This window comes from Carcharodon carcharias, chromosome 17 (assembly GCF_017639515.1).
Source record: "Carcharodon carcharias isolate sCarCar2 chromosome 17, sCarCar2.pri, whole genome shotgun sequence".
In the NCBI taxonomy this organism is placed as follows: domain Eukaryota; kingdom Metazoa; phylum Chordata; class Chondrichthyes; order Lamniformes; family Lamnidae; genus Carcharodon; species Carcharodon carcharias.
In genome coordinates this window covers 119,353,137-119,380,743 of record NC_054483.1, presented here as the reverse complement: position 1 = coordinate 119,380,743, position 27,607 = coordinate 119,353,137, and the positions used below count along the sequence as shown (strand labels likewise).

The 27,607-nt window shown below is 46.0% G+C and overlaps 1 long non-coding RNA gene across 1 annotated transcript in view; it reads right to left on the bottom strand.

Annotated features, from left to right (window-relative positions):
- Positions 1-6,068, bottom strand: part of LOC121289751 — a 93,986-nt gene extending 87,918 nt beyond the window's left edge. The window contains exons 1-2 of the long non-coding RNA XR_005945638.1: positions 6,057-6,068; positions 2,269-2,349 (exon numbers count right to left, since the gene is read on the bottom strand). This is a non-coding gene — a long non-coding RNA (uncharacterized LOC121289751). The remainder of the gene's footprint in view (positions 1-2,268; positions 2,350-6,056) is intronic.
- Between the last annotated feature and the right edge of the window lie 21,539 nt (positions 6,069-27,607).

Genomic DNA, 27,607 nt, shown 5'->3' with positions numbered 1-27,607 from the left:
TTCCAAAGACTCACAACGCTCGGAGTGAAAAAATTTCACATCATCTCCATTTCAAATGGACGACCCCTTATTTTTAAACAGTGACCCCTAGTTCAAGATTCTCCAACAAGAGGAAACATCCTCTCCATATCCACCCTGTCAAGGCCCTTCAGGATCTTAAATGTTTCAATCAAGTCGTCTCTTACTTTTGTAAAGTCCAGTGGATACAAGCCCAGTCTGCCCAACCTTTCCTCATAAGACAACCCATCCATTCCAGGTATTATTCTGGTAAACCTTCTCTGAACTGCTTCCAATGCATTTACATCCTTCCTTAAATAAGATGACCAATACTGTATGCAGTACTCCAGGTGTGGTCTCACTAGTGCTCTGTATAACTGAAGCATAACCTCCCTACTTTTGTATTCATTTCCCCTCGCAATAAATGATAACATTCTATTAGCTTTCCTAATTACTTGCTGTACCTGTACATTAGCCTTCTGTGATTCATGCTCGAAGACACCCAGATCCCTCTGCATCTCAGAGCTCTACAATCTCTCACTATTTAGATAATATGCTTCTCGTTCTCTTTCCATAGTATCCCAGCTGGTTGTAGTTGAAACATTGGGCAGAGATTGCTGGACATTGCTCTCACCTGTGAGGTCTTTTGGCTCCACAGCGTTGACATGGTCTCCCACCATCGTGTGGTCAGTTTGGGTATTGTTTTCATCAGCCTCAAGTCTCCCAACCCTTTTGTTGCTTTAGGAGTTGGACAATTAGAGTTGATCTCTACCATAGCTTAACCTCACCTCATAAAATGGCTCGGTGCTGTTGGCGGATTTCAGGTTACCTGGCTATTCGATGGCCTTTTCTAGAGTCAGATCTTCTTTGGCCTGTGGTGTGTCCAAAAGGGCATCATTAGCTACTCCGGCTATTATTCATTTTCTTATGAGCCCGGACTTAAGGTCACCATAGTCACAACCTTCAGCCAATCTGTATAATTTGTTTATGAAAGAGTCAACACGTTCTCTGGCTGCTGGACTCGCTTGTTCAACTTTTCTCGCTCTAAAATTTTATTACTGGTTGCTTGTGGTATCCTGGGGGTTGGAGGGTGGTGTCCCTCATTCAAAGGCACTCGGTGCCTGAACGAGGGACCCAGTATTGGGAAGGGGGGAGGTCTGCTGAGATCCAACCCCCTGCCCTTGCTGCCACACACCTAAACCTTCCTCCCTCTCACAACCCCCACTCCACAAACCCCGCCTGCCATTGCTAACCTCTGGCTTGGGTCGTCCTGAAGCCCTAGGCCCCCTGTGGGTGTATTTCCCACCGCCCACTGGTGGCGCTGCTGAGCAAAGGAGCTATTGGCCTCTGATTGGCTGGAAACTCTTGAGGTGAGGAACTTCCCACCTCCCAGGGTCCTGATCCAGTGGAAGGCCTGAAAGTGATCTGTTAATTGCCTGTTTGGCTCGTAATTCAGCCAAAGGAGGCAATGCAGGTCTCTTACCGGTTTTCCAGCCAACAGCTGAGACCCCCAACACCTCCATAAAATTCTCCCTGATATCTACACACTGAACATCCACAAATCACAAGTTAACGGCCGACCAGGGCCCTTATTGATAACCTCCTCCTGCATTCCTTTTTCCAACATATGGCCCTAGCAGAAGGCAGTACATAAATTTAAACAGCCTGATCGGTCTCATCTGCAGTTTACAATTCATGATTTAACAACCTTGTGTCTATTCTCCAGGATGAAAACAAAAGTTTGGTATCTTACTGATGATCCATTTAAGCTGCTGGGCAACACATCTTAGTTGTTCATTAATGCTGTTCTGCAGAACCTTAAACAGCTGAATAGCAATCTACTGAGAGCGCTCACTGGGGACTGAATCAAGACAGATCTTTCAATCACTAAACTTAAAAGGAGAGACTGAGAAGTAAGGTTGTATATCTGATTAAACAGCCTATCTAAGGTACCACTGTGACAGCACACACAGGATACTGGCTATCCCCATTGCTTGGTTATCTCCCACTTTTTAATTAGGAACAACAGATTTTATTCCTCACATGGAGAAGTGGCGCTCACATATAATTGGGTTGCTGTTTCAAGTCTTCACACGCAGTGGGACAGCAGACATGCCAGGTGTGTGACTGTGGGTCAGGAATTTGTAGATGCTCTCTCTTGTGATTTTCTGTGCACTGATTTCAATGCAGAAAGCCTAACCACACAGCATATCCTCATTCCTGCATTAAAGCGTCTGCTTAAAATATAGAACAAAGAAGAAAAGAACTTACATTGCTCCAGAGAAGCCTTTCACCGCTCCAGAGTGTCCCAAAGTGCTTCCAAGTCAATGAAGTTCTTTTGAAGTACAGTCACTGTGGTAATATAGGAAAAATTTCACTCAGTTCTGCCTCACTAGCAGCATGAGATAAATGACCAGGTAATCTGTTGCTTTGTGATGTTGGTTGGGATATAAATATTGACCAGGATAACAGGAGAATTTCACTGCTCTTCTTCAAATAACATCACAGAATCTTTTACATCCACCAGAGCGAGTGGACAGAGACGAAGTTTAGTGTCTTGTTAAAAATGCAGCACTTTCTCCGTACTACACAGATGTGTCAGCCTAAATTATATATGAAAATCTCTGGAGTAATGCTTGAATTCACAGATCTCTATTCCGAGTAACTGCCACTGAGCCAAGGCTTACACTTCATTATTCTGCTCTATAGTCATTTTCTACAGACAGTGGAAATTTGTTAAAGCAATGTCTCCTGCTGGGGTTCCATACCTACAGTATTTTCTCCTGACTGTGCACTGGGGCTAAAGTATAGTCTCCAGCTGGCTTGCTAACATTGGCTCCAGCTATTCTGTTCTCCTCAAGCAATGGCTCCTGAAGCAGCAGCTCCTGCTATTCTTCTGGACCCAAACACTGATTGCTGCTGCTCAGCAAGACTGAGCGGCTGGCAGGTGGTTGGGCAGAATAGTCGACAGGCGGAATTTAATGCAGCCCATGGCAGTGGCAAACCTGGCAGCTGGGCCCACTTAACCACGAGAGAGGCCGTGTGTCAGTCTCACACCGGCGGGTAAACCTCCTGTGTTTTTGCTGGAGGTGAGAACAGGCCCATGGGGGAAGCAGGCCTCCTCTCACAGCAGCTGGTCAATTAGGCTTCATTATTGAGCAAATGAACACCAATTATTCCTGAGCCCACAGGAAATGTAATGGTGGCTCAGGGATTAATTTTTTTTTTATTCATTGATGGGACGTGGGCTTCACTGGCTGGGTCAGCATTTATGGCCCATCCCTAATTGTCCTTGAGAAGGTGGTGGTGGGCTGCTTTCTTGAACTGTTGCAGTCCCTGTGGTGTAGGTACACCCACAGTGCTGTTAGGGAGGGAGTTCCAAGGACCCAGCGACAGTGAAGGAACGGTGATATATTTCCAAGTCAGGATGGTGATTGACTTGGAGGGGAACTTCCAGGTGCTGGTGTTCCTGTGAGTTTGCTGCCCTTGTCTTTCTAGACGGTAGTGGTCATGGGTTTGGAAGGTCCTGTCTAAGGAGCCTTGGTGAGTCCCTACAGTGCATTTTGTAAATGGTACACACACTGCTGCTACTGTGCGGTGATGGAGGGAGTGAATGTTAGTGGATGGGGTGCCAATCAAGTGGCTGCTTTGTCCTGGACAGTGTCAAGCTTCTTGAGTGTTGTAGGAGCTGCACTCATCCAGGCAAGGGGAGAGTATTCCATTACACTCCTGACTTGTATCTTGTAGGTGGTGGACAGGCTTTGGGGTGTCAGGGAGTGAGTAACTTGCCATGGGATTCCTAGCCCTTGACCTGTTCTTGTAGCCACTGTATTTATATGGTACCCAGCACTAATGTGAGTGGCACAGCTTTCCCAAGCCACAAGAAAACTGTCGGGTTTGCCTGTGGCCTTCTAGGGAGGGGTCCTTCTTTCAAAAGGCATTTAGTTCCCACTCAAGTGACCCAGCGTTGGATAGGGGATGACCACCAAAAGCAAACCCTTTGCCCTTGGCTGTGACCCACGACCTGCCCTCATTCACCTGCAACCTGAGTCCCTCGGCGATTCCAGGTCTCTCCATGTACTGTCTGCAATGGACAGCTGCCAGCCTCTGATTGGCCATCAGTTCTCAGCAGCCCCTTGGCGGAACTGAGAGCAACACAATCCCATTGGGCACCCCCCCACCGCCAATTCAGAAGTTGGCTCTCCAACCAGTGGGCTGAACCCACATCAGCTCCATTAAATTCCGCTCTATGACTGCAGCCTGCAGCTGGGGATCTGGCATTGGGAGGGGAGCAGACAGCGAGGAGGGGTGTGGGCAATGGGAGGGGAGCTGACGGAGGGAGGGAAGCAGACAAGGGGGAGGGGAGCAGACAGTGGCGGGGGAGCTAATTAGGGGTACAGGAGGAGATGGGGGTTCAGGACCAGGTGGGGGGAGGGGTGCAGATGGGGGTTGGGAAGCAGATGGAGGGAGGTCTGCAGTTGGGGGAGGGGAGTAGACAGGGCTGGAGAGCAAGCAAGGCAAGGAGGGTTGTCATCATGAGAGGAGCTGATTTTGGATGGGAGCAGAAATGCTGGAGGGGTGTCAGATTGGGGGTGCAGGGGGTGGGAATTCTCTGTTCACAGGGGGCCAAACACTGTGGATAAACTTAATGGCTTAGGTGGGGAGAAACTCCTCCTTCTGGCCCACAAGCTGTGCTGGGCAGGCACTTACCTGTTCTATCAGGCCTTTTGCCTCCCTTCAGATGGACAAGGTAAAATTTAAAATGGAGGCTGTGAGAGACACAATCCCATTGCAATATTTAATTTAGGACCCATCCCTGGAGAACAGATTAACCACTCACCCCCATCAGCCTACCTTCTTTAATGAAAGTTGGGTTATTGGAGGCCCGTTGGAATCGAACTTCTGAGTTTTTTTATTTATAATCCCCACCATTCTCTACCTGTCACTGGGAGTTAAAATTACCACAATTTGTCAGAGTCTTAACTGATCCACGAGCAGCTTATAATGAGGCTGTACAATTGATAAGATAACAAAATGCATTGTACAGTGTTATACAATAAACTGATATTATCAAAGGCCCATCTCTCTATAAACCTAATAATACCACCATTGCTTCCTCTTGCACTGTTCCAGTTCATTGCTACAATGGGCTGAATATCAATACCACTGTTAATTAAGTGACAACACATTACATTTACCCTATACAACTTACGGTGAGGACAAACTGCTTCATTTAAAGGATGAAACTGCTGTGCTGAGTAGCAATAACTTAAGAACTATAGGAGCAAGATCGGGCCATATAGTCCCTCGAGCCTGCTCAGCCATTCAGCAAGATCATGGCTGGTCTGATCTTAGCCTCATTTCCACTTTCCTGCCTGCTCCCCATAACCCTTGACTCCACTCTTCCTCTCCTTCAGTCCCCTGGCCAAAGGCGGGTCTGACCCACTGCACACGATCTCCACCACAGGTAGGGCTAGGAGGCCCACCCCAGCCAAACTGGGGATTGAGTCCCATTGGCTGCTGGCAACAATCTGATCCACACTGGCCATCCAGCTGACTGAGCCAACTGGACCCCCCAAGGAGTCTGAGTTGCTGCGGCAACGTACACTTTTACATGGGTGTTTTAGACAGAGCCGTAGTGATGGCAGAGGGTCCAATTTCTTTCCATCACATGGCTGACCAAGGATCTCTCCCACTCCCACTGCCTGCCATTGGTGTGTGTTGGAAAGATTTACCAGTTGGTATTCAACCTGTTTGGCCATGTTATAAAAGCACCTTCCGTGGCCATCAAGTCCTGGAGAGGGACTCGAACCCAGGGCTTCAGGCTCAGAGGCAGAAACGCCACCCATTGCACCAAAAGACCTTGACTCCACTATAAAAGTCTTGAATATATTGAATCAGCCTCACTGCTCTCTGGGGTAGAGAATTCCAAAGATAATGACCCTTTGAGAAAACAAATTCCTTGTCATATCCATCTTAAATGAGCAACCCTTTATTTTTAAACTGTGCCCTCTAGTTTTCAATTCTCCCACAAGAGGAAACATCCTTTCAGCACTTACCCTTTCCAGCCCCCTCAGAATCTTTGATATTTCAACAAGATCACCTCTCATCCTTCTGAACTCCAATGAGTATGGACACAACCTGCTCAATTTTTCCTCAGGAGACAATCCTTTCATCCCAGAAATCAGCCTAATGAACCTCCTCTGAATTGCTTCCAATGCAAGTATATTGCTCCTTGAGTACAACACTGTACATAGTCTCACTAATGCCTTGTATGGTTTAGAATAATTTCCCTATGTTTATCCTCCATCCTTCTTGCAATAAAGGCCAACATTCCATTTGTCTTCCTAATTACTTTCTGTACCCTCATGCTAATTTTTTTATGATTCATGTATGAGTACACCGAGATCCCTCTGTACCACAGCATTCTGCAGTCTCTCTCCATTTCAATAATATTCTACATTTCTATTCCCCCGCCAAACTTTTATGTTTTCCCAGATTATACTCCATCTGCCAAATGTTTCCCCTTGCACAACTTTCATAAACTTGGCAGTGTCCCCTGGTGTTTAGAAGGTTAAGGGTGAGTCTAAGTGAGCTTTAAAATGATAAAGGGATTTGATAGGATACCTACAGAAAAAATAATTTCCTCTGATGGGAGAGAGCTTGCTTTTGTTGTGTAAGCTTTTGACACTTTGAAGCATGACAGATGTGTGTTTGTCTCACAAGACTTCTCTGTTCAGATGGAGGACATTGCACTTTTAATTACTGTCAGTCTCTTTCCTGTTTTTGTAAAGAACATGTTTTACTATTTGCCTTCAACAGCTTTCCAACTTGTTGTTTTCTACAGATTCCTTTGTTTATTGAATTAACAATCCCCAAAGCAGCTACTCCCTGTCCTTCCACACAGTTAGATTGTGCTTTATCAAATCTCTTTTTCCCTTTGTCGATTTACACTATCTTCTTGTTTCGTCTGTGTGAATTGTAAACCTTGGCCCTTTGAAGGAGCTCCGTTCTGCCTTTCTCAGCCTTATCTTTCTCTCTTTTATGATTTGAATTCAATGCAGTCTCTGGGTTTCAATTTTTTTAATGCCTCTCATCAGCAGTTTCAGTAAAAGCAGCCGGCTAAACCTCCACCCAGCACTTTTGTTCAGCTTTTGATCTTGGCAATTACAGATTTTTTTTTTAACCTCATTATAAGACTAGTGAATAGATGCAGTGTAACACTTATCATAAAATTTGTCCTCATTATTTCTGCTGAAGCTTGTCACTGCCTCAAGCCTTTCTCACTTGCACAACAGTTCATTTCCAAGATGAAACTGAGATGCAAACCCACAGTATGATATAAGAACTAGAAACAGGAGTAGGCAATCCATCCCCTCGAGCCTGCCCCAACGTTCATTATGATCATGGCTGATCTCATTTCGGCCTCAACTCCAACTTCCTGTCTGACTTCTAGCCAGATCTTGCAGGCTACTTTCGAGACGCTTGCCTCGTGTTCACAATCCTGGGCAAGCAATGTTCCCTTTGCAAGCAAAGCCCCATCAGGTCTCAAATTCTTGGGGCTCTTCAGCTCAGGAGAAAACGCAAGCTAGGCCTTAGCAGCAGGTGGCTGCTTCTCCACTGTCCACGCCAATTGGTCCTCTTTCAGGGTGGTACTGGACGATGAGCTGTTAAACCGAGGCCATTATCTGCCCTCTCAGGTGGATGTAGGAAATCCCATGACAACATGATCTCTGTACGCCAAAAATATGGGGTGGAATTTGTGGAGGCAACAGAGGTCTCAGCCGCTGACTGGAGAGTTGGCAAGGCCCCGGCTTCACCTTTTTTCAAGAAGGCCCGCCACATCTTGTGCCATTCAGGCACTTAGCCAGTGATGGGCTTTCTCCCAGGGTCAAGCACCCCGGGGGGCAGAAGTCCCAGCCACCAACAGCTGTCAGCCAATCAGAGGACAGAAGATCTTCTTTACTCAGCAGTGCCGCAAGAGAGGCAGTGGTTGCTGCTGGTACTTTACCAACCCAAGGCCTTGGATCAAGGAGGGACCCAGGCACCGGCGAGTGATGGTGGGAAAAGAGTCCTGAATTGGGGGTCGTGGGGGAGGGAGATTGGCAACAAGAGCAGCAGGTGGCTTTCAGCAGCCCCACTCCTCCTGGATGTCAGGTCCCTCGATCAGGCACTGAGTGCATTTGAATGAGGGAACCTCACCCAGGGAGGCAGATTTGCTTGTCATGTTCCCTACCCACCACCCCTACCCACCACCCTCCACCACCCCCCCCACCCCCAACACCTGCACCTGCCTTTGGGTTAATATCATCGACGGTGGCATTTCCACTTTAGGGCCTCACTTGGCAGTGGGGCAAGAAGGCCGTCCACGGGTCTTCCCACCATGGACTTAATCGGCGAGGAGGCAGGAAAGTGGCAGAGTCATCACCTGTCACCCTCTGAATAAATCCACCCCCGCCACTAAACTCGCCAAGGAGCATAAGAGATTCTGCCCATGAGGAGCAGACCAGCATTTAGGATGGAATTACTGAACAAAATTGTCTCTTTAACCCTGTTTTCTAACAACACTAATCTCATATATGTTAGGCTTTTAAATTTTTGATGTGGTTTCTGGACTCAGATTTACATTTTTCTTGTGATCTTCCAATTCTTTCCATTTTGATTTAATTCACTGGTCTGTAGATTCTGCGTTCAGCCTTTCAGTTTGCAGCATCATTCTTTCTGTCTGTGTTCCTTGAATCAGATCCACTCTCTCTTTGGGCCTCTTTTAGGTTTGATGTTAAAGTCTGAACAAATCCTCATTTTTTTGTCTCTCAGCTTTCGCAGCACACAATTACATTGGTTTCTCTGGGATCTGGAATTGAATCCCTTTCACCAGCCCTGTTATTGGCCACATCTTCTCTGTTGTACACCGTTGTAACTGGATCATAACTCTATACATCCACTTGGATTGATTTATGGAAGCACAGAACTCAGTTCACACACATTCCCTCCATCATAAAGACAGAAGTGATGACTGTTCACAGCTCCTCAGATACTGAAGTAGACCACGTCCATACGCAGAAAGACCTGGACAATATTCAAGCTTGAGTTGATAAGTAGCAAGTAAGATTGACACCACACAAGTGCCAAGCAAAGGCCATCTCCAACAAGAGGGACTCTGTCTCCCCTTAACTCCCCTTAAACACACTACCATCGCTGAATCCCCCACTGTCAACACCCTGGGAGTTACCATTGACCAGAACCTTAACTGGACCAGCCACCTTAATACTGTGGCTACAAAAGTAGGTTAGAGACTGGGAACTCTGTGGCGAGTAACTCACCTCCTGACTCCCCAAAACTTGGCTGGCCATCACCTACAAGGCATATGTCAAGAGTGTGATGGAACACTCTCCACTTGCCTGGATGAGTGCATCTCCAACAACAATCAAGAAGTTCAACACCATCCAGGACAAAGCAGCCCACTTGATTGGCACCCCATCCACCATGTTAACCATTCAATCCCTCCACCATCGCTGCACAGTGGCAACAGTGTGTATGTATCATTCACAAGATGCGCTGCAGAAACTCACCAAGGCACCTTCGGCAGCACCTTCCAAACCCACGACCTTTGTCAATGTCTTAGCAATTACACTGTTAAGGTTGGTTGATGTCAATTACATTGTTAAGGAAAACAAGTGATGGGTATTTGAACACATATTACCGGGCATAGCTGGGACACTGGGTGTGGGTAAGGAGTGTGGACACTGAACAACGTTAATAAACTCTCTCAGCAAGGAATGGCTTTGTGTCTTAGTTTTGACTTCACCAACCAACTTGAATCCTGTTAAACAATCTCTACCATCTAGAAGGACAAAGGCAGAATATGCACAGGAACACCATCCATTCTTCTCCAGCCACTCACCATCCTGACTTGGAAATACATCACCGTTCCTTCACTGTGGCTGGGTTAAAATCCTGGAACTCCTTCCCTAACAGCACTGTGGGTGGACCTACACCATATGGACTGCAGCGGTTCAAGAAGACAGCTCATAACCGCCTTCTCAAGGGCAGCTAGGGATGGGCAATAAATGCTGGCCCAGCCAGCGAAGCCCACATCCTGTGAATGAATTTTTAAAAAATGATCATGCCCGAGGAAATAAGGAAACAATTACCATATGAGAAACGCAGGCAAGAGAGGAGACTGCACTGGGTATATTGAATATGCAATTGTAAAGATATCCAGTATGAAAGTGGAATTAACCTTCACACCTGCAAAATAAACTGAGAACCATTGAAGGTCTGAGTGAATATATGATTAACTTGTCATAGTCGATTATAAATCCTTAAAATAATTAGGATTGGTGAACAATTGACAATATGTGGAGCAGTCATAGCTTCACATTATTTTGTTGTGTTCTGAACTGCTGTTAAATGGATAACTGCTTTCACATATTTGTTACATACGTCTCTCAGATTTATGCTTAAAATGAGCAAATGTGCATCCTGGAGCAGGATGAAAATAATGTGAAGATAAAAAGCAAAACAAGCTAGCAGCTAAAATAAGCACGATCATTGTGGTCTCCTGGATTGGTTTCATTCAGCTGAAGGGACAAAGGGGAATTTTCTGGATTTTGTTTTCTTCGTCTTCCCCATTTTTTTTTTTGCCTCTCCGAGCAGATTACTTGGCAACTGGAGGGTTAGGAAGTGTCTAGCTATAGTACTCCAGGCATAATGATTGTGGGTCAAGTTTGATGGAGCATTTGTCCTTTCCAGCCATCGTTCTGTATTAATGTAAAAGGATTTTACAGCGCGGGTGACTTAGGAGAACGCATGGGTGATGTTGTTATTATTTTGATCCTGGATTATCTCATAAAGAGATGTTAAACACGAGAATACCTTGGGATCTCAAAGAAGGTCATACTCTCTAAAAGACAATAGAGCATATGACAGCGATGGCCCTGTATTATTTCAGCATCAGTCCCTATTTAACCACTGGGCTGAACTTCAATAAAGATTCAAAAACAAAAATACCAGTTAACGTTTCAAATCCGCATGACTCTTCAACAGAACTAAGGAAAAATAGAAAAGAGGTGAAATATAAGCTGGTTTGGGTGGGGGGGTTGGGACAAGAGAGCTGGATAGAGGGCCAGTGATAGGTGGAGATTGCCAAAAGATGGCACAGACAGAAGGTTAAAGAGGTGTTGAAGTTGGTGATATTATCTAAAGGAATGTGTTAATTAAGGGTAGAAAGCAGGACAAACAAGATACAGATAGCCCTAGTGGAGGTGGGGTGGGGTGAAGGAATTGAAAAAGTCTAAAAGGTAGAGATAAAACAATGGATGGAAATACATTTAAAAATAATGGAAATAGGTGGGAAAAGAAAAATCTGTATAAATTATTGGAAAAAATAAAAAGGAGGGGGAAAAATCAGAAAGGGGGTGGGGATGGAGGAGAGAGTTCCTGATCTAAAATTGTTGAACTCAATATTCAGTCCAGAAGGCTTTAAAGTGCCTAGTCGGAAGATGAGGTGCTGTTCCTCCAGTTTGCGTTGGGCTTCACTGGAACAATGCAGCAAGCCAAGGACAGACATGTGGGCAAGAGAGCAGGGTGGAGTGTTGAAATGCCAGCGACAGGAGGTTTTTGCTTTTATTTCAATAGATTCTCCCACTTGCCACCCATACTTTCAGTATAAGAGCTACAAAAATCACAGAAAAATAGCATAGCCTCTGTTCATCTTCAGAAATATAGTAGACATCTGGGGAAATCCTCTCGAAACATTGCTGTCTCTATTTTTTAACCTAGTCAGAATAACTTCATCAATCTAGTAATGTAGACAGTGCATGGACCAAGGTATCATCAGACACATTCAAGACTTCACAGGGAGCCTGTTTATGTTCATCAGGTAAATTCAACCACAGATGTGATCCCAAAGACTAATCTTTTGTATCGTTTTGGACGGGTAGAAGTGAAAAATATTGGGTGGAATCTTCTGGTCCCAACAGGGGGAAACATGCCAGGCAGAGGAATTTAATTTGGCATGAGGCCAAAAGTCAGTTTGCCGATGTAGGAATTCTGTTCTCAGGATTTTAAAGGTGGGTTAAAGGCTGGTCAAGCTTCCGAACAAACAATGTCAGAAGCCCTTTTGCATGCATTAGCTCATAAAGGCCACCTCGCTGGAATTCAGCTCCCCCTCCAAATTAAGTTCCCCCCAAGTGGGAAATTAGAACATTCTCTTTTACAACTGCATATAAGTGACATGCACCTGGTGAGCTTTACTTCTTCCATGACTTTGAAGACCTTCTTAGAGATGGTTCTTAGGGAACCATTCAGAACTTGACCCATATTGGGGGCTGGTACCACAAGCTGTGTGAAGGTTGGAAGGGGGGGGTTGATATGTGGGGAGGTATGGTGGAGCGGAAGCTGGACCCGGGAGGCAGGCTAACAGTGGAAGGGAAGAAGGCTGCCCAGATGCCCTTTAAATATAGTGCCCAACCTTCAAGCCCGTGAGGTAACGGCAGGAAGGCAATTTCCTGCTCACCCTCACCAGGAGATTCGCAATGCTCCACATGGATGCTTAAGTAATGAGATGAACAGCACAAAATCTCACGTGTTCAGCCATCCTGCACCCCACCCCACACTCCCCCCCTCCCCCCCCCACCCTGCTATCCAGTGGGAATCACTTCCACTTCCATTTCCATACCTGCCACTGAACTTAGGCTTCAGAACGGAAGAATCTGCTCATTGTGTAACAACACTTTCCTGGCCTGAATGCAAATTGCTGCTATGTGGATGCAATTCTAAATTACCACTTGCCGCTGAGACAGAAGCTTGTAGGCTTTAGTACTTCAATGGTTTCAGTGCAGCCATATGACATTGGTATCTACCCAACAAGAACACCCTATGCACAGAAATAGAACAAATTCATGCCAATTACCAATGACCACTTTCCACCCTATTGTGTTTCTCCCAATCATCAGCAGATGGAAGGAGACATCAAACATGTCATCAAGTGACGCCAATATCCTGCTCAGGTTCCACAAGAATTGCTTGGCTTCAGACCTCTCCATAACATCATTCCAGGCATGGGCACAGGGTCTGAATGCCAGAGGAGAGGCCAGGATAAACGTACATATATATTGTCACGTCATCTGACCAAGGGATGGCTGGAGTCAAAACTGACAAAAAGGTTGATTGCCTGATCGAGGTTAATGACTGTGCCCTCAGTTCAGAGCCATCCCAGATATGCACAAAGTGTGGGAGCGGGTGGGAAAAAAGTCATTTTACTTAACCAGTCGCAGTGGTGGGTTTTGGGGCCGGATCATCCCATTCCCACCTCATTAATTATCCAGCCACAGGAAACACGCTGTCTCACTGGTGGGTGGCCTCCAATCTGCCTCCATGCTGTTACCCCGCCGCTTCCTCATGCGGGACACCATATTTAAACTGCAGCCGCACACACACTTCTTAATGCTTGCAGCCCAGGAGGGCACCAGTGAGGAATTGGCCCCAAAAGCCAGAGAAATGCAGAGTCCCCAATTCAGTGACACATCCCTGGGATGCTTTCTGGATGCCTTGGAGACCCGCCATGATGCCCTCTAGCCCTGCCCTGGCTGCAGGAGGCCCATCAGTCTCACCACTCCAGCTTGGGAGGCGGTGGCAGAGGTGATCAGTGCCAACCCTGCACACAAGAGGTCAGACACCCACTGCAGAAAACGGATGAATGCTCTCATCCATGCAGCCAGGGTAAGGCAACCACCTCATCACTCTAAACTCACACTCTCACAAGCCCGTCACACATTCACTGGCATCTCACTCACTGCCAGCTCAAGGGACATCAGCACTCACTCACCCACACATCCCCTCACATCTCCGTCTGGCCTCATCTCCTCTGGAGACTGACACCTCACCCCTCACCATCTCGAGGCCACTTGCACAGGTCAACATGTGTCCCAGCAATCCGTCGTGTTTCCCGGGAATGAATTTTTAATGGGGCAGAACGCGCCAGGAATGGGACGATACAGCATGAAAATCTGCCATTGTGGCTGGAGGGTAAAACAACCTTTTTCCCGGCCACCAGCACAATCTGTGCAAATGTGGGAGGATTCCACCCGAAGACACTCTACAGTATAAAGTGGACAGCAGCAGGATTTGGGCAAACAAACAATAAGTAGCATCCCTATCAAATACTTGGTAGACAATAACCATATCCAAAAAGAAAAGGTCCAATCAGCCTCCCCTGATCTTCAACATCATGATCGTCATCACTGATCCTGCCTTAATACCATACGATTCACAATTGTCCACGAGTTTAAAAGGATTAGCTATATTAACAGTATGGTTACAAGACCAATACAGCTACTGAGTACTCTGTCATGAGTGGCTCGCACATTCAATGTCTCCTTGCCATCTACCTAAGTTAAAATTAGGAGTGTGATTGAATACTTACCCTGCCTGTACAGGTGTAGCTGCAACAATACACAAAAAGACAAATCACTTGATTGAAATTCCTGACAGGGGGCAAATTATAAATCCTCTCCATGACTGTCACAGAATGGCTGCCGGATAGAAGACCTACAAAATGCATTGAAACAACCCACCAGGGCTTCCTCAATCGCATCTCCAGGCCATCTCCATGACTTCAATCACCAATAAAGAGAAAAATGAGGAGATTGTAGAAACACCATCATTCCTAGTTTCCCTCTAAGTTAAACACTATCCTAACTTGGAGATACAGTACCATATTTCCATTGCCACTTAGTCAATATCCTGGAATTCCCTACCTAATGCCATAGTGGAAGTGCCATCATATAAGGACAGCAGTGGTCCCGACAGAAGACTCCCCAACAACTTCTCAGGGCAACTAGGGATGGGCAATCAGCGCAGCCAAAGCAGATTTGTCCACATACTAGGAACAAGCTAGTAAAAAGTAATACATAAAATAGCTGGATCCCCTTATGCCAAGGAACCACAGATGCAACTTACACAACATTATGCATTCTCTTCAGCAACACTGTTGTTTTCAAGAGAAGGAAAAGCTACCACCATATCCATAAGAAATTTGTCTGTACCATCAGTGAGACAGTGTACTGGTGAATAATTCTTTTCCTGGCAACTGCCTTGATTCTGCATCTAAAGGCAGTCAACAATGCCATCACTCTGACCCGAAGAAACATTCCTTGCTTATACAATTTCCAATGTTGCTATGTAGTCATGCTCCCTACACAAGGCACTAATGGAATAAGGTGCTCATTAATCTGCAAAACGAGGACTAGGCTGATGATACCCAGCATGGCCAGCCCTCTGCAATGGTCCCCAAAATGTGTCCTGGTAGCTTTTTAGGCATAATCACAAAATCAGTGTGAATACATGTTGGTAAAGATAGTTAAAGCAACTTACAGGATCAAAAAAAAATCAATACAACCAAAGTGAAAGACAAGGAGATAGGAAGACAATGTCTTCCATGTCTGTTGGAAGAGTAGGGGGTGTAGCAAATAGAAAATCAAATGAGAAGCTTTACTTTAGCTAAGTGACTCTTACAGTGAGTTGGCACAGACATGATGGGCAAAAGGGCCCCCTTCTGTGCTGCAGTTGTTCTATGATACTATGATTCTATGAACAAACACAGAATTAGAAATTTGATTGATACTTCTGATACATAGCCTCTTCATTCTTTTTGATATCCAAAATCCACTTTCATTTATTTATCCTACATGAGCGAGAATACATTTCAAGGCTAACACTCTGTGGAATACAAACTCCAAACTCTCCCAAAGAATGGAAATTTCACAATCAATCTTTCCTTATTATAGGTCTGTCTGATTATTTTACACGCAGGCTCTGACTCCTTTATTGAATATGTTCATTTAAGTTGTCGCTTTTCTCATCCAGTTTCATAAGGACATAAGAAATAGGAACAGGAGTGGAACATTCAGCCCCTCGAGCCTGCTCTACCATTCAATAAGATCATGACTGATCTTCTTGTGTTTCGATTTCCACATTCCCATCTAACCCCAATAGCCTTTGATTCCCTTGCCTAACAAAAATCTATCTACCACAAAAATAAAAATACCTGGTAAAACTCAGCAGGTCTGACAGCATCTGCGGAGAGGAACACAGTTAACATTTCGAGTCCGTATGACTCTTCAACAGAACTAAGGAAAAATAGAAGAGAGGTGAAATATAAACTGGTTTAAGGGAGGGTGAGACAAGCAGAGCTGGATAAAGGGCCACTGATAGGTGGAGATAGCCAAAAGATGTCATAGACAAAAAGGACAAAGAACCTATCTACCTTTGCCTTAAAAATATTCAAAATATATTCAATGACCCGCCTTCACCACCTTCTGAGGCAGAGAATTCCAAAATCACACAACCCTCTGAGAGAAAAAAATTTCTCCTCATCTCTGTCCTAAAAGGGCGACCCCTAATTTTAAAACAGTGGCCCCTAGTCTGGACTCACCCACAAGAGGAAACATCCTTTCGACATCCACTTTGTCAAGGCCGTTCAGGATCTTGTTACTTCAATCAAGTCATCCCTCACTCATCTAAACTCCAGTGGAAACAACCTTTCCTCATACAACAACCCACTCATTCCAGGTATCAATCTAGGAAACCTCCATTGAACCATCTCCAATGCATTTACATCCTTCTTTAAATAAGGAGACCAAAACTGCACATAGTGTTCGAGATGTGGTCTCACCAATGCCCTGTATGACTGAAGCATAACATCCTTACTTTTATATTCAATCCCTCTGGTAGTAAAGGATATCATTCCATTAGCCTTCTAATTACTTGCTGCACCTGCATACTAACATTGTGACTCATGTACTAGAACACCTATATCCCTCTACACCTTAGAATTATACAGCCATTCTCCATTTAAGTAATACTCTGATTTTTTGTTCTTTCTGCCAAAATGAACAACTTCACATTTTCCCACATTAAACTCCATTTGCCAGATCTTTGCCAACTCACTCAACATATCTATATCCATCTGCAACCTCCTCATGTCCTCTTCACAACATACTTTGCTACCTATCTTTGTGTCATCTGCAAATTCTTCATGCCTTTGCTCCCCTCATCTAAATCATTGATGTAAATCACAAAAAGTTGAGGCCCCAGCACAGGCCCATTTATGCATACTCTCTCCTTTCAGCTAGCCAGCCAATCTTCTGTCCAGGCTAATATGTTACCCCCTACACCATGTGTTTTTATTTTCCATAATAACCTTTGATGTGGCACCTTATCAAATGCCTTCTGGAAATCCAATTACGCTACATCTACAGGCTCCCCTTTATCCACCGTGTATGCTTCTCCTTCAAAAAATGGCAATAAATTGGTTAAACATGATTTTCCTTTCACAAAACCATGCTGACACTTCCCTATTGCCTTGAGCTCTTCTAAATGCCCAGCTATAACCTCCTTAATGATCAATTCTAACAACTTCCCCATGGCAGATGTCAAGCTAACTGGCCTATATTTTTCTGTTTTCTGCCTCCTGTGAGAATTTGTTGTTACACTAAACACTGTAATTGAGGACTGAAGATATTCATCAAATACCAGAATGGATTAGAACTCAGTCAGTAACTACCACTGATGGGGCATGGGTGGTAACGCTGCTGTTCTTGATGGCAATCTTTGTGCCCTTTATAAGCCTTTTTCAAATTAATTGCTTCTATTTTTAGCCCTTTACGATGCCCGAGATATTATCTGGCAGTGACATGTTTCCAAGCCTCCTCCCATGTTTCTTTTCAACCAGCCCCTCTGAGGTTTCCTGAGGTTGGCCTGAGTGCATGGATCACGTTTTGGGTTTCCCACCATCTGGGCTACTTTCTGCTCAGCATCGCCTCAATGGTACAGCTGAGGTGCTCAGGGACTTGCAAACTGCTATTGCTGTAAAAAGGCAAGATGACTTTATTTGACAGATATGCTGTTGCACAGTACAACAATTAAAAGGATCCTGTCAAGTTATTTTATCCAAGTTAACCCTGATAATTTAAGGCACTTGAAGGCAGTATGTCATATTTGCACCTTAGAAACCAGCCTTTTGGCCCAGCAGATTCACTGAACAGCAAATAAATGCAACGGTGCCCTCATGGAAAGCAACCTAATTCATATAATTTTCACCACATTTGCTTAAATGAAACACGTACTGCACTGGCTCAAGGAGATGAAAGAGTGAAGGCTGAATATTTCTGTTCGTCTGAACTCTGTATCACCATACCACCTGATTGAAGTTCTTTCATCTATAGATAGGAGTTAAACATACATAAATATGAACACCGAGTTATCAGATTTGCTTTGGCAGCTCTTTCCAATGCTTTCCATAAGCATTTTTACATTATGGCCTTGACTTTTTATCCCTTCTATGGAAATGGTGAGGCCAACCTCATCCCTTCCTCAGCTCATCTGCTGCTGAAACTCTTATTTATGCCTTTGTTGGTTCTAGACTTGGCTATTCCAATCACTCTAGGATGGTCTCAGGTATCCTACCCGCCCTAAACTTGAGGTCATCCAAATCTCTGTTGCCCGTGTCCCAACTCACACCAGGCTCCATTCATCTATCACACCTGTGCCCGCTGACCTGCATTGGCTCCCAATCCAGCGACATCTTGATATTAAAATTCTCATCCTGGTTTTCAAATCACTCAAGGCCTTACTTATCCTTATCTCTGTAATCTCCTCCAACCCCACAACCCTCAGAGGTATCTACGTTACTCTGGGTGAAATTTTCTGTGCCCACTGGCGTCAGGCGTGCTTGGTGCATGAGCATATGGTGAATATGGTGAGAAGGCCAGAAATCAGTTTTACAACATTGTGAAACCAGTTTACGATCGTCCGCTCAGCCCATCGATGGCGGGTCACATTTCCCACCACCGGACATCAGGAACCTCAATGTAATACTTCTGCATATCATTATAAGGCCAGCCCGCCAGAATCATTGCCCTCCCCCAAGCCGCTGGATCGTCCGCCCACAGCAGCATATATAAGGCATGTACTTGGCAGGCTGCACTTTGAGGGGAGCTTGGAGGTGAGTGCACAGTAACACTGCACAGCACTCGTGAGGGTTGCCTGTTGGACTTCAAGGTTGAGGCGCGTTGGAGAAGGGTAAGGCTTTCCCTGTGGTTGAGGCATGTTGGGGGGCGGAATGGGGACAAGGGCTGACCAGCAGCTGAGACAGTTCAGATGCAGCTACATTGACATGCGTGGAGTAGGGCCTCTAGCTTATCTACCCACTCAAGCAATGCAGAGACATGAAAGTGTCACCAAGTGCTCCAGAGCTTTTCACCCCCTTGGGCACAAACTGCAAACTAATGAGCATTTTAGTGGACTGCAGAACAGTCTGATGACTGGGCACGTTGTACAATCTCCTCGCTAAAGCCGGTCATGGAGCAGTCACTGCTGGAGGCAATGTCATCTTCCCGGTTTGGACCGGTCTTCCCCATGGTTCAAGCTAACAGTGCAGCCTTGCAGTGCGGGTTAGGAGAATGCCTGTGCCTGAGCTGAGAGCATAGCCTGCAGTCCAATGGGCAAAGCTGCTGCCAATTGGTCAGGTAGAGTGGGGTGGAGGTGGGTGGGGTTTTGGGCAGCCATGCAGAGCACTAATCTCTGGCCCTCCAAATGGGGACCAGCACTCTCCGGGATGTGTTAAGGGGCCTTAAGAGTTAATCAAGAGAGGTTCTTAGACAACATAAGCTGACTCATGTGTCTCTCTCTTTCACCCTGCAGGAGGAGTACATCAGGAGGATGGAGCCTGGTAAACTAACTGTATCCCTCATGGTGTACAGAGAATGAAGACGAAGGAGAAGAGAGTGACTGAGGTGCCTGGCTGTGCAGGGGGAGGAGCAGCACTGCCTGGAAGAAGGGGTGGGTGGGGCTCCTGCACACACTGCTGAAGAGCCACAACAAGTGGTCATTGGTCAGTGCCTAGCGACACCCGGGGTCTATAGACACCGCCTTTCGTTCCTGCAGACAACTGAGAACCAGTATCACAGAAAGCTGCACATGTCTAGGAAACTGGTCAGTCACATCTGCCACTGCAGGATTTGGCACCACGGGGACATGGAGGGCATCCACTGCCAGTGGCTGTTAAAGGGACTGCTGCACTCAATTTTTATGCCAGTGGCTAATTTCAGGGCTCCACAGGTGACCTCTGTGGGATTTCACAAGCCTCCACCCACAAATGCATCCATGAGGTCACGTGTGCCATCTCTGTGTGGGCACACAACTTTGTGCATTTTGCCCAGGACCAGGGCAGACAGGATGGAAGAATGATTGGATTTGCCCAGATCCTGGGTTTCCCACAGGTTCAGGGCACCATCAACTGCACTCATATGGTGCTCAGTTCTCCATTGCAATAAAGGGTCAACTATGTCAACCGCAAGGGATTCCATTCGCTGAATGTGCAGCTGGTGTGTGACCACCACAAACCCATCCTGCAGGTCTGTGCATGGTTTCCAGGGAGTGTGCACGACTCCTACATCCTCAGTCAGTCACAGATCCCTGAAGTCTTCCAGGGTCCACAGAAGCTGCAGGGTTGGCCCCTCAGGGACAAGGACCACCCACAGAGGCCGTGGCTGATGACACCCGTGAGGCAGCCTCAGATTGCAGCAGAGCGACGCTATAATGAGGCTCATGCTGCAGCTCACAACTTGGTGGAGCAGACCATCGGGATGCTGGAGATGAGGTTCCGGTGCCTGGACCCGTCTGGTGGAACCTGCAATACAGTCCACAGAGGGTGTCACACATCGTCATCGTCTGCTGTACCCTTTACAACCTGGTGCTGCAATGGGGAGAGGAGCTGGCTGAGGAGGAGATGGAGGAGCTGGAGGTCTCCTCCGATGAGGAGGACATTGATGGTGATGAGGTTGAGGAGATCTTCAAAAGTGAAGGTGATGGGGATTTTGGCCAGATGAGGCAGGCACCCTCAGGAGGCCCTCATAGCTGCTGGATTTGTGGAGGATGATGACGACATACAGTGAGGAGACACCATGGATCTTCACATTGTATCTGTGAATGTTTGACTCCAGTCTGGCTTATGGCAGCTCACATACCCTCTGTGAGAATGCTCTTGTCATGGAGACGCAGTGGAGGCTCTAATAATCGCTCGATTCCAGGAGAATGATGACCACATGCAGTGAGGACACTCTCTAGACCTTCACATACCCTCTGAGAATGTCTGACTTCTGTCTGGCTGAGGGCATCTCGCTTGTGCTCTGTGATCAGGGTCATATACAGAAACAGCCATGAAACTTTAAAAGCACCTGATCCTTTGTAAACCTTCAGCACCTGAGCCCTTCAGGAGCACTGGTCACAGATGCTGAAGAGTTGGGGGCCAGCCCCACCTTAAAGATGCTGAGAGCACACAGAGAGAATGATGGAACTCTGTGACGCCTGCCCAATACATTCTGGCAGCAATGACCAGCACCAACGAGGTGCAGGTATCAGTAATGTGTCCAGGGAGTGTGAGGCTGGACCATCACTTTGGTCTGAAGGCTGCACAGACACAGGGAAGAGGCCCTGGACGGAGACACCTGCCTTTATCTTGTGCAGAAAGGTTTCACATCTGAGTGACAAGAACACTGCTCATCAGAACAAGGAGCCATAGGCAGGGAAACATTCTTGGGAGTTAATTTACTGTTATGACCGATGCAGTTAGTAAAGTGGAGTTTTTTAAAAATCCCAGAGGGAAACTATAACCTATAATTTTAAGTGTTATTTTTGAGATACAACTGTAAATTCAGGAATCAGACCATCAGTTCTTGAGGTTTTACATTAAACTAAATGAAACATTTTATTAATTTACACAGGTAAGATATATATACACATGGCTACAAATTACCACTATCATAACTTTTAACAAATTTCCAAACTAATCTCCACTAAGACAACAGAAACCCATAGAATTAACCAAACACCAGGCAAAGCATTTTCACCTTACACATTCAAAATGAGGTTCTCTTCACTGTGGAGCCAGTTGGAGGCTTACAGCTGCTTTTTGATCTTACATTGCCTCTGCTCTGCACACCCGAAAACTACTGAAGTTATACCTGCCACCACTGATTGAATTCAAATTCTCATTGTATCAACAACCTCTTTGAACTTTATACCTTATACCAATTTTATTAGTAATATAAACATATTGCTTAGTGTCTGCTAGAAAGGCATCAGTTTTCACCCCACTTCTTGAATGCTCTATTCAGAAAATGCAAATGCAGCTATCTCTCTTCCGTACCAAAACTAGTTCACACCAAAACACCCAGACTAGCTGGCTTTAATCAGATTAAGACACACCCTCAGACTAAACCTCTACTTTAAAAGAAAAACATTTAATAGCTTCATGACATTTATCATAATGAACATTATGTACAGCTGTGCCCAGGCTGTACAACTACATCTTCTTAATCTTCCTAACCCTGCCGCTGTGTTTTGGTGCTCCCTGGACATCCACAGTGGAGGCGGAGGCTGCCTGCTGACCTCTACACCCTGTCTGTGGTGACCTTGATGGGCGTCCTCTGGAAGGCCGAGACCTGGAGGGCACGGCCTGTTTTTGAAGTCCTGCCGTGTGGCAGTGGCTCCCTCCTCAAGCTGTGGAGCTGGAGCCGCTGATGTCACAGGAAATTGGCATTGGATAGGCTGGACATTCCCAGAGTCTCCTGGGTGAATGTTCCCTGGGTGTGTACCTGCTGATCCTCCTCCCTATGGATGCCCAAGGGCCCCTGACTGACTCCTTGAGGAGGAGAAGCTGGAGTGAGATTGAGCTGCCCAGTATCCCTCTCATGTACACACTGTTGGAGGCCAACTATGGCATCAGCGATAGATGCCAGCCTGCGCAGCAGTGCAGGAGCGACATCCTGGGCCAAGGTCTCCATGGCGGCCGCCATCCTACCAATGTTGACCTTGGCGCATTGGCATGCTGGCGCTATCACCTCAGAGTGAAGACAGACAGACTCCTCCGTCGGCTTTGCAATCTGAGGAGTGCAGTGGACATCCCTTCCTAATGTTCCCGAGTTGCCTTTGCAGCTCCAGCAACTGAGACATGACCGAGTCCAGAGGCTCCTCATCTGACTCAGACTCAGCAGATTTCTGACCTCCAGCAGCCCTCCGAGTGCCGGATACCTGGGAAGTCCCTGCCTCTGCCTGCTGTGGATCAGACAGTGCGATGTGCTCACCAGATTGTGATCCCGAGGCTGCTGTAAAGCTAGGGCCCACTGAGGTGTGTGACTCTGCGCTGGTGGAGGGTGTGGGTGACGCTGTGATGGGACTTGAGGGAGGGTGCCTCCAGATTCCTCTTCCGAGTTTCTTCAGGGCTTGACTGGAGGCCCTGGGCTCCATTGGCTGTTTCTCAGATGTGCCTATGGAACAAAGGAGTGATAATTAGTGCATGGACCCTAACTTGGGAGAGCACCACCGACTTCACCATCAGCACAGGACCCGTCTAGATCATCGCCGGCCAGCTGGATGGCTCTGTTTTCTTCCGTACCTCTCTGAGGACCTTGATTTCAGGCATTCCTCCAATGGTCTGCAAACTCTCCCTCTTAATTTTTGTGTGCCAGCTTGTCCTGCATGAATACAGTCGGAGAGAGTGTAAGCAGGATGCCTGCCGGGCCAGATGATAAGTATTCCTGGCCTGTGTGGGTGATGAGTGGTCCCATGGACAGGTTGAGGTGTGTGTGAGAGAGTGAATGGTGATGTCCCTTGCACTGGCAGTGAGGGCCCTGTGGGTGTGTGATGGGTTTGTGAGTGTGTGAGTTGAGAGTGTGAGAAGAGTAACTTACCCTGGCGGAACAGCGGAGATCATTCATCCTCTGGCAGTGCTGGGTGGCTGTCCTTCTTTGCAGGGCGTTGGCGCTGACCAGCTCTGCCACTGCCCCCAAGCCAGATTAGTGAGGTTGCTGCCCCTCCTGTGGCCAGAGCGGGGGATAGAGGACATCACAGCGGGTCTCCACAGCATCCAAAATGCCCTCAAGGGACGTGTCATTAAACCTGGGGGCTGCAGCCTTTTTGGCCTTTTGGGGCCAAGTCTCCCGTGCACTAGTGCTGGGCTGGAAACACTGAGAGGTGTGCGCGGGGCTCAGCAGGATGAAGCGGTGAGGTGATGGTGTGGCGGGCGAATGGGAGCCCGCCCGCCCACCCCCCCTGGAAACAGTGGGAATACACAATTAATGCAGCGGGTTTACATACACCGTGAGAAGCCGCCATTGTGGTCGGCGGGTAAAAATGTCATTTCTCCTGCCCACAATCACACTTAGTGCAAATCTGAAATGATTCCGCCTCTAATTCTTTAGTATCCCCAATTTAAAACACTTCACCATTGGTGGATCTGATTTCGGTTACCTTAGGCACTAAGCTCTAAAATTCCCTCCTTGTACCTCTCCATCTCTTTATCTCACTCTCCTCCTGAAAGACAATGTTTAATTCCAACCTGCTTGACCGAGCTTGTGGTTCATCTGCCCTAATATCTCCTTATGTGGCTCGGTGCCATACATTGATTTATCATGCTCCTGAAGCATCTTGGGACATTTCATTATGTTAAAACTGCTATATAAATATAAGTTGTTGTTGTTATTGTTGTTGAAGTCCACCAATATAGATACTCGGAGAATATATTTAACAATGATGCTTCATCTTAAGATCAGGTGAACTGATACTGAAATGGTATATTTTTTTCCTGCTAACATTAGAATCATCTATTTCCAACCAAAATATTTTAAGATAACACATGTGGTTTAACTGATTACCTGCTGCTGCTTGTAGCTACTCCTATCAGGAGATCTACCGTCATAGTCTGTCACACTCATCTGTTTTGCGCCATCCTCACATCCACTATAGCTCCTCTGTAACCGCTCTGACAACCATCATTTAACTATACTTAGATTGACCCCTCTTCCTGCCCCCCTCCACTTGCTCTCTGGTAGGGATCTTTGTACCTTTTCAGTTCTGATCAAATGGCTAAAATGTGGACATTTTCTTTCCTGGATGTCACTTTTTAAGAGTTCTCTTCATTCTTGCAATTTTTTGTACCTCTTCTTATGTCTTATGTCTGCATATGGAATTTTAAACAAATGTCTTAGAATCCACATTTCAAAGGCCTCTATTTCCTTCCACAGGTCTTTATTTATTGTCCACGTTTCTGAGGCAGACGGAAAGTGGATAGAATGTAACCTCCTATGAATTTTTTCCTTGTTTCAAGCTTGAGTTTTCTTCTTGTTAGCACATCCTTCATCTTCATAAAATTGGATTTGGCTATCTCCATCCTAACTAGTTATCACTACCAACAACAGAATAGTATGGATCAGTATCATTTAAATGCAACGGCAGTTTGAAGGAACATTATCAGAAATAAAGAGCAATGCATAATCCTTATTTTGTTGAAAAAGCTCCTGACATTTCCTTGTGGACTTCTGGCCTGTGTTACTTTTAGATGTGTTAACCCTTAGCGTGTCATCTATACCTTTATCTGTTTTGAAGCTCTCTCTCTGCTGCCTGAAGCCGCTGTTGAGTTTACAAAGCTATCTGGAAACTTTCTCTCTTTGTTGTGGAAACCACAATCATGTCAGTCTTTGGACCTTCACCTTCCAATTGGCTGTAAAAACAGCCTTTGGATTAGCTTTGAGTGAATGTGTTTATTCATGGGATCAGCCATGGCTCAGTTGGTTGCACTCTTGCCTCTAAGTCAAGAGGTTGTGGAGTCAACAAAAAAATTCTACACTGATAGTTCGATGAAGTACTGAGGGACTGCTGCACTATAGCAGGCACTGTTTTTTAGATGAGGTGTAAAACCCTCTTGAGGTTAACAAAAAGATACGATAGTATTATGTTAAAGAGCAAGGCAGTTACCCCAGATATCCTGGCCAAGGTTCATCTCCCAATTAGTATCACAAGAACAGATTACCTGGTCGTTGTCACATTGCTGTTTATGGGGGCTTTCTATATGCAAATTGGTTGCCTCATTTGCTACATTTCAATAGCGACAGCACTTTAAATGTACTTCGTTGGCTGTAAAGCGCTTTGAGACAACCGGTAGTTGTGAAAAATGCTCTATGAATGTAAATCTTTCTTCTTTGTTTCAATTAACCTTTTTTTTCCTTTCCCATGCATCCAAAAATGGGCAATGGAAGAGTGTGAGAGGAGGAAAAATGAGATGAATACAGGATTTTAAGTTTTGGTTAAGAGGGTGGAACAGGTGAATGGAGCATACTAGTTAGGGAAAGAAAAAGACTAATGCGCAAATTCACTGATCAACTCACTTTCAGCTTTACCCTGGCAACAGTCTCACTTTATTCCACACACACACAATTAAAAAGCATATTTCTCTTGGGTCTCGTGCAAATGTTTTGTGAATGCCTATTGATGGTTTAAGTGCAAAACAAAGGCACATCTCCAAGGAGACATAACAGATTGCAAAAGTGGTACAAGGTGGAATGAAGTTTCATGTGATTAGGGTAAGGATTATTTTATATTATAATGAGAAATGGCCTAAATGCTGTGATGTGTAAAAATTTCATTCAATACCAGTGTTTCAAAATTATTTCAGTACAGTCAAAAACACACAACAATGAGGCACTTACATAACAACACAACACCTGACATGTTTGTGACAGGAATATATATGGCGCACCAGATTTTAAGAACTGGCAGCTTTTTTGTTGAATTGTTTACAGGGACAGTTGCAATTTCTGGACTGGTGTAGTGGCTACTTTCTTGTGTGGATGTATGGACTATTACTAGAGTATGGCCGGGCTGTATGTTACCTGAGATCACTTGTTACTGACACCAAGTCCCTGGAGTGGAGGAATTTTGAATCTCCCAGTCCTTTCATCTGGAAAAATTCAAAAGGAATTCACTCTGGCCAGTCATTGCCCAAACTATTTTCAAAAGTAAAAGCTCTTAGAACTGCCACCTCAGCCATTTTGCTGATATCAGACTGCCAATCTGACACCAAGTGGTGGATGAGTCACCTCAACTGGATGTTATCAACTCTAAAGTCATCATTTGGGCTCCTGCCATCAACCCTGCTCCCCCACCCACCACACCCCCCCCACGCCCCCCAACCCCCCACCCACCACCCCCCCCAGCCAGTAGATCAGATTGAACCAACATTGCTGTCCTGTTTCTGCCAGCCTCCAGTTTCAAACTCCACATCCTATCTCTCACAAAGACTATATACTTCTGCCTCCACAACATTGTCTGCTTTTGTGATAACATCTGGATTTCTGTTCTCGCAGAGGACTCCAATGGGCCTGAAAGCAGGCGTAACCCTGCTTCCGCATCCTGGAGGCCACATTTTACAGGAGGGAAGCCAAGTAATTGATTACTGTCAGGGCAGCCATCAGTATTGGTGAGGGCAGGCAGCACCATTGCTGTGGGGGTTGGGGGTAGCCATTGACACCGGTGGGTGGGGAGGGGGGTGGGGGTGGGGGGGTTTGCATATTGTGGAGGGGTCCAAAGAATGACCAAAAAGAAGGTACTCCAGCCCCGAGGCCACCAGGATTTACTTGGAATCCCCAAGTGTTGGAGGACTCATCCAGCTGTTGATAAAATGGGAAGAGGCTCTTACTTGGCCACTAACAGCTCAACTGGCCTCTGGGTGGCTGGCCATTCACCACCTTCCCCACTGCTGGCAAGATAA